We start from the raw sequence: 7,311 nt of genomic DNA on the forward strand, positions 1-7,311 counted from the left end.
TGGCACAGCATCTCATGGACTGATGAATTTCAATTTCCTCTTGGAATTGCAACAGACCTTATATTGAGCCCCACATGGATCTCCCTCAGTGCATGGTCATGGAGTCCCTGTCGCCAGGTATGTCTACACAGTCAAAAAGGAACCCTGGCACACAAGGACTTCTCTGAATATCCTTTAATAATGCATCAAGTGATAGGCTGCCCCAACACTTCTCCTGGCAGTCGTACTTTCCAGCGCAGGACAATTTGCGGTACTGCAATACCATGTGTTATGGTAACAAAAAGTAGTGCATCACTTGTTGAATTCTTACATTCAGTGGGGACTCCAGTGGTCCACCCCCTGCTGTAGCCATTATGAGGGTATCGCACTGCTGACTTATCTATGTGTTTATTTTACATTACAGAGCAATTAGAACCAGTAGGTGGAGCCTGACAACCTTATAATGGCTGTGACATGGCTGCACAGCAGTGAACTCCAGCAAAGGAATCCCACCACCAGAGCCTTGTAGGGTTATAAGAAGTTGGCTGTTGACTCAGTAAGTCCCCCCAAACCTGAATGATCCATTTCTGGTGGGTTTGTACTTCAAATAACTGGCTTCAAGTAATTTTTACAATGTCTCCACCATCTCTGGTCTTTAGTAAACAAGAATGATTAAGTTTCCTGCTGGGAATCATTTTTTCCCTCTTACTTATTTGCACTTACCTGCGGAAACTGCTTGCCCGAGAAGCTGGGGCGTGACCGGCGTTATCTGGGCATTCTTAAATCATAATAGTGAAAAATAATATATCACCGGCTGCCCTGTTTACCCAGCTGTTGTCAGTTTACAGTGCTATTTAGCCGCTTCTATAGAAAGATTTGCCTGAAAGGCTTTTCATATTCTAAGAAGCCACAAAAGCTAAGCACACATAAAAGAAAACATTACCATGAGTAATCAGCACAAAATCAATGATAACCTCTTTGCATTATAAATGATTAGGTTTGGACTTAATTGCTCCTAGCCAAAGAGCGGGTGTGGCGGCTTAAAACGCAAGGAGGAGCGCCGAGCTGTCAGTTCACCATAGGCGAAAATTAATGAGGCGGTTAGCATGCAAATTTCACTGCTGCCAATACAAATGTCCCATATTTGTACAGTAAAAGAAAAGGGGACCAGTGTTCTTGTGCGCCCTATTCATTCTGCCATCCGTCATGGACTGGACCAGAGTTCTGCAAACACGCCGAAGTGACACTTCATCTCACGGGACCGACTTCTCCTTTATTTTTAGCCACGACGATAGTGCCAAAGAGAACAGGGCACAAGGCAACTTTGCTGCTATGGAAGCACTATAAGCAAATATCAGGATTTCCAAGATCGTCAACCCTTGTTATGCAAGAAGGACGCTGTGTGGCTCTGTATGCCCAAAACTGATGTTTTTGGTTCTGGGTGAATGGTGTTGAGTCGAATCCCAAGCTTGCTTCTTCTATCGTTTGGGTATCAAGAAATGTTCACACCTGAGTTCCCAACTCCATCCACCTTATCATGGAATCCAACTGCTTCCCCTTATCCCCAGTGCAAAATACTTAAGGATTTCAATAGGGGGGAATGACACTCCCCTGTGACAGCCTTTTACATGTCAAGGAGAGCGCTGTCAGATGTCACTTTCTTAAAAAAAAACAAGAAAAACAACAAAAGTGGCCCAAAAACAGCCATGATAAGTCAGTATAGACATGCCAATGTGACTTGTGTTGTTGCGGACTGAGAAGCAGCTGTAAATCATACAGCTGACAAAGTGTATCTTAAAGGTGAACTATGTCCTAACCCCCTTTGGCCATACAGTAGTTCTCTTCAGGGTTACAGGAGGACATATTCTAATGTCCTCCGGTGACCCCAAACTCAGCATATAGCAATAGCCTGCTATATGCTGAGAGCGCAGAGCCGTGCCGCAGCCGGGATGGATCCCGACAATAATGTCCAGATCCACCTTGGCTGATTGGCAGCTGGCTCTGTCTCCCTAAAGGCAGAGTCAGCTGTGCCTGCCCCCTTCCCTGTCCGTTCCTCCAGTCGGCGCTGGAGGAATGGAGAGAGGAGGGAGGGGGGAATCCCTGCGGGGGGTGGTGACTAACAGTCACCGCTCTCTGCAGGGAGAGGATTGGGAAGTGTGCAGATCGGCTGTATGTGTACGCTGACTTCCCAATCAATAGAGCCGACCTGTGACAGCTTCAGTGTCACAGGTCGGCTTGAATTATGGGAATTAATGTACATCACTCACCCATAATTCCCTGTAATCCAAGAACAAAAATGTAACAGCAGTTTACCAATCCATGTCTGTGATAAATGCATTCATTTTTTTAACCTGGTGATCCTGCCTGTAACATACTTCCTGTCCTATAGCGACAAGGCTCACTCCACAGTGGCAACACAAGGGGCGTACAGGGGGTGGCACCATCAGAGGAGGTGACACCAAAATGACTTGCAGTCATTTTGGTGTCACACCCTCTGAAAAGTAAGGCACTCGGTCATGAAATGAGAGCCCAACAGCTGCGCAAGAGAGGAGGGGTCACGGCGGCATACCTTATCCCTCCTCTCTGTAACGGTGTCCATGGCCGCCTGCAGTGAAGTGGACGTGACATCACGTAATGATGTCACATGCTTACGTAATGACGTGTGGATCGGGTCACACCCGGCAGCCTCATCTAGTGACACCCTGCCTGGTGATGTCCCTGTAATCTCCCTGGATTCATTATTGAAAAAGAAGTGGAATACTACTTTAAACCAACCCAAAACGGAAATGCCTTTTGGAGTGGAGTTGCCCTTTAAGGATACATACACACTTCTGCAGTGGCGGATTTACCATATGGACGGTTTACTATTATGTTATATTATCATAGTCCCATTCATTGCTGCATCTCTTTTTTCTTCTTTATATTCAGTCCCTGTGGTTTCCTTTCATGTTAGGTATTCAGGTAGCTTTCTGCTATTCATTGGATGATCCCCCCTGCGGAATCCATGAGGATTACCTATATAATAAGTGATGATTGTCATTACAAGGAAAGTCTGGTGTTCTCCCAATACTTAATAGTAGACAAAGAGTCTCTGCTGTATGTACTTAGGTCTCTCTATAATACTCTTATGTGGTCAGGTTTTTATTCTCAGTGTGAGCCGGATATGAATGGTGTAATGTTCTAATGCAAAATTCTCTCTCCAACAGTAGCGCAGAGTTATAAAGTTAACGCCCAAGTGACTGCTGTACAGGGACACCAAATGGACTTCAACCACCTTTATATTTTGGCGATAAAAAAATCTAGGTGTATATAATCTCTAACAATGAACTTCTCTTATTTCGTCCCTATTGGTCTATTAAATGTACCATCCAAAGAATTTTGTTATATCTGTTCATTATTAAAAATACCTGTTGATCCTGCCAGAAAGGTTGTGAACTGATTACTTCTTATGCTCTCTGCCTGTGCTGCACTGTTATCAGTTTTCTCAATACTGATGTAATGCGTGTTAACATGTTTTACTGCAACACATAAGTGTGAATGGACCCTATGGGGTGTATTTATAAATGATTAGCAGAGACATTCATCCTGTGAAACTCTGTGAATGTTCCTTCTGTGCGTACGGAGGCAATAATGAACATTCTTAGTATATTTTTTTCAAGCCAAATGTAATGTCAGAAAAATACTCCATATGGCCACTAGATGAAGCTGAGGAGCAAAGAAAGGAAGTATTTATTTCCTATGCTTTGCAGCTCCCTCTAGTGGACATAGTGCAGTATTTTCCTAAACTTCCATATTATATTCGATTTCTTTAAGCAGTAGCTTCCAGGCTTTCTAAAATTGTCTTGTGTAACCCCTTGCTAGCACTGTAATCATTCTGGCTGATTTGTATTCTGGCATCATTTGGTTAATTCTAGGTGTTCTGCTGTTGATTGCACCTACCCGTGAGTGGGGTGTGACCCTGCCACAGAGTGGGGCAGCCAATAGGAGAACATTAGGAATGTCTATGCCTCAATAGCCAATCACTAAGAGTTTGTCTGGGATGCATGCTGGGTAAGCGCATAAATACTCAGGAATTGCCACGTGCTCTGGGGCAGTGCGCCCCTGAGCCTAGCCTGGGGGGTGACATGTACAAGGTTGGAGAAGCTGACTAGGCCTCAAGCCTGCAGGAGTCCACATGTGAACCCAGATGGGGTCTGGAACTATCTGGTGAGGAGAGCCAGAGGAGCCCTGTGACTGCCAGAGGTACTAGGAAGGCCAAGATGGCATGGACCTCAGGAATAAGTCTGGTGTCTCTTCCAGGGAAGATCTCATGCACATCCCTATTCAGCTGTTGTTCTACTACACAGTGTCATCCTCGGTGCTAACCATGTAGTTCTACACTGTGGAAGCTTGGGTTGGTGAGTCTGGAGTCTATTTTTGCCATGGGTGTCTGTAGCCCTATACCCTCTCTCCCAGTTTGCTGTTTCTTCCATAAAGCATCTAAAAAGTCCTTAAAGTGACTGGTGCTCAATTAAAGTTCACATCTCACCACCTGGCTAATGATCCTCCCCTGAGAGTGAAATGCCAGCCCTGCCTAGCCTTTGGAGGGCCACCTTAGGCTTCTGGGGGTCAGGGGGTGCTATACTTGTTTAAGACATCTAGTCTATTCTGAGTTAGGTATAATATGCAAAATAAGCACACATACTGTAGCTCCATAGAGGGCCAGTAGGAGTGTACTTCCTGATGACTGTGCTTTGTTACTGCCCCTCTCTCCACCTGCATTACAAATCACATTCAAACTTCCAAGACATCTGTCAATCTGATTGGCAGCTTTGAGAAATATTTTATTACTGGCATTTGTTTGTTTTTGTATATGAGATGCAGTGCAGAGGGTGTTCTAACGTCACCAGCAGGTGCGTTCCAGGATCACCAGGATGCAGCACAGAGGGTGTTCTAACATCACCAGCAGGTGTGTTCCAGGATCACCAGGATGCAGCACAGAGGGTGTTCTAACATCACCAGCGGGTGTGTTCCAGGATCACCAGGTTACAAGCAGAATGAACTGGGTGCATTGGTGAAGTACAGCAATGGATGGAGAACTGAGCCATTCAGCAGGTAGAGTGTGCTCCATGTTTGAGTAAACATGTGGTAGCACAGTATCATAGGGTAAAGAGTCAGTCCACCCAAACATAATATGTAAATTTTCTGGTACATGCTGAAAAGTTAAATCTGCTCTATTGGTGAGACTTATGCACTTCTCTGGTCTGTGTCCATTGTACAAGGGTCCCACGTTCCCTGCAGGATTTATAATATATATATTTTTTTTATATGATGGCGAGGGGCTGGAACAGACAAAGTTGGATTGTGACACTGAAATGTGCACAAATACAAGAACAGTATAGGAATTATGGCAAAAAGATCTGCTTGTAGGAGTGGCCAAGTGTAGCCCAGCTGGCTGCCTCAGACTTTAGCCTTGCTCACCAGCACCAAGGGGAAAGTGTCCTCAGTGCAGAGGGGCAATGGCGGGAAGTCTGAAGATCCAGCTGACACAGACTTGAGAGGGGAGCCCCGTGTTTGGTGTGACCTCTCATCTGAACTCCGGGAACAGACATTGAACAACATTAGTGGTGAGAGACCTCTTGCCCACCTGTATTGATACTGACTTTGCTGCTGGTTGCTTGGGGACTTTACTGCCATATGGAGACTTGGCCTGGGCCTTTTGTAACCTGCCTTTGGCTTATAAGTACTGTTGATAGAGATGGGGAGGACTCCATTGGGATTTCATGTCTCCAATGGCGGCAGACCTTGTTAGACCCCCACTGGCCAGTAGTATAATTAGGGCTTCTGAATTAGGATAGGCCAGATTTGTGTCCCTTTTATCCAGTTATAACTGTTTTTGTTTTGGAAATTGTTACTGAGTTGCCTTATTTCCATACTGCCTTATTCAAGTTTCCTCTTCAGGGAGTTCATTTTCTCTTAAATAGTGGTGTGTTGGTTAGTTTTTGGTCTAGTTAGACCAAGGTCACCATTGAGGGATGGTAGAAGGACCCATCCATTCAATGGCTCACTAGTAAGTAGAGCTACAGAAGGTATATGAGAGGCAAGAAGCCAATGGACCATTTCTAAACCTATAACTACCAACTTCTGGGTAGAATGGTCCAATAAAAGAGACTTGGTTGATGAAGCTAGATGTGTGAAAACACAAGAATAATACAGTTTGATGCTCTGAATTTGCTCAGCAGCTAAACATACTTTCCTACCTGAATTGCAGGCTCCATTCATTTTTATGGATGAATGAAGTTGTCATTCAGACAGCCCAGTACTGCATAGGACACACTGGCGTGCACAGGGGTGCTTTGTCATGCAGTTTCTGTCGCCACATTGTCTATTTCTGCAGTCACACCTGATGTGTCCATGATTGCTCCGTTCATCCATAGAGGTGAACAAAGCTTGTCATTTGTGCAGCAAAGTCAGTCAGGCTGCCGAGGACATGCAGTATGATAAGCTGCATCTGCAGGATACAGTTCATCGCACTTCTGAACTTGCCCTAAGGATGAAAGTCCCTAATTTTTCTGGTACTTTCAATGGCATTAGATATTAGATTTAGACTTTTGTAAATGTGACCAGCGGATGATGTAGTGGAGTTGCAATAACCAAACCAATGATGAGTATGTGTGTCATATACAGCCGTGCATAACAGCTGCACCTTCATTGAAAGGAAAGTAGGCAAAAGGTCTCACTGGTTATATTGAGTTATTTAACAATCTTGTCATTTTAAGCCTTTATCCTGCTTTGTAATTGGACAGGGATTCTTCATTAAAGCCCCAGCTTCAAGATGAAAGTCAGGAAAGGAATACAGGAACAGTGCAGGTGACATTACAGACACTCACAGCATACTTTGTGTATCGGATCCTGCGTATGAATAGAAAGACATCTCCACCCACATGTGTTGTCTGCAGGTGCTCTCAACCATACAGAAGCAGATAATTCTCTTAAATTGTACTGTAAATATGTCATCATAGATACTGATCCCTTTACAGTCATTCTTAGTACTTAGTACACTCCACTGGTGTGTATTACAAGGCTTATCCTGTTGTGATATAGAGGATAAAAGAGACTAGGTAATGGCGGAGTATGGGAAAAAAAAGTTAAAGATAACATAAACTGAGTGGAAGATTGGAAGGAAAGGAGAGAGAAGGTGGAATTAGGTGGGTGGGAAATAGTGAGAGGATAGGAAAGAGAGGATGGAAATGGAGAGGAAGGAAGGGAGAGAGAAAGAGAGATGGTGGGAGAGAGGGTGGGGCCTGTTAGAGGGTGGAAGAAAGAAAGAAAGAAAGAAAGAAAGAGGGGGGG

Source organism: Nanorana parkeri, unplaced genomic scaffold, assembly GCF_000935625.1.
Source record: "Nanorana parkeri isolate BGI_ZX_2015 unplaced genomic scaffold, ASM93562v1 scaffold527, whole genome shotgun sequence".
NCBI classification, from domain to species: Eukaryota; Metazoa; Chordata; class Amphibia; order Anura; family Dicroglossidae; genus Nanorana; species Nanorana parkeri.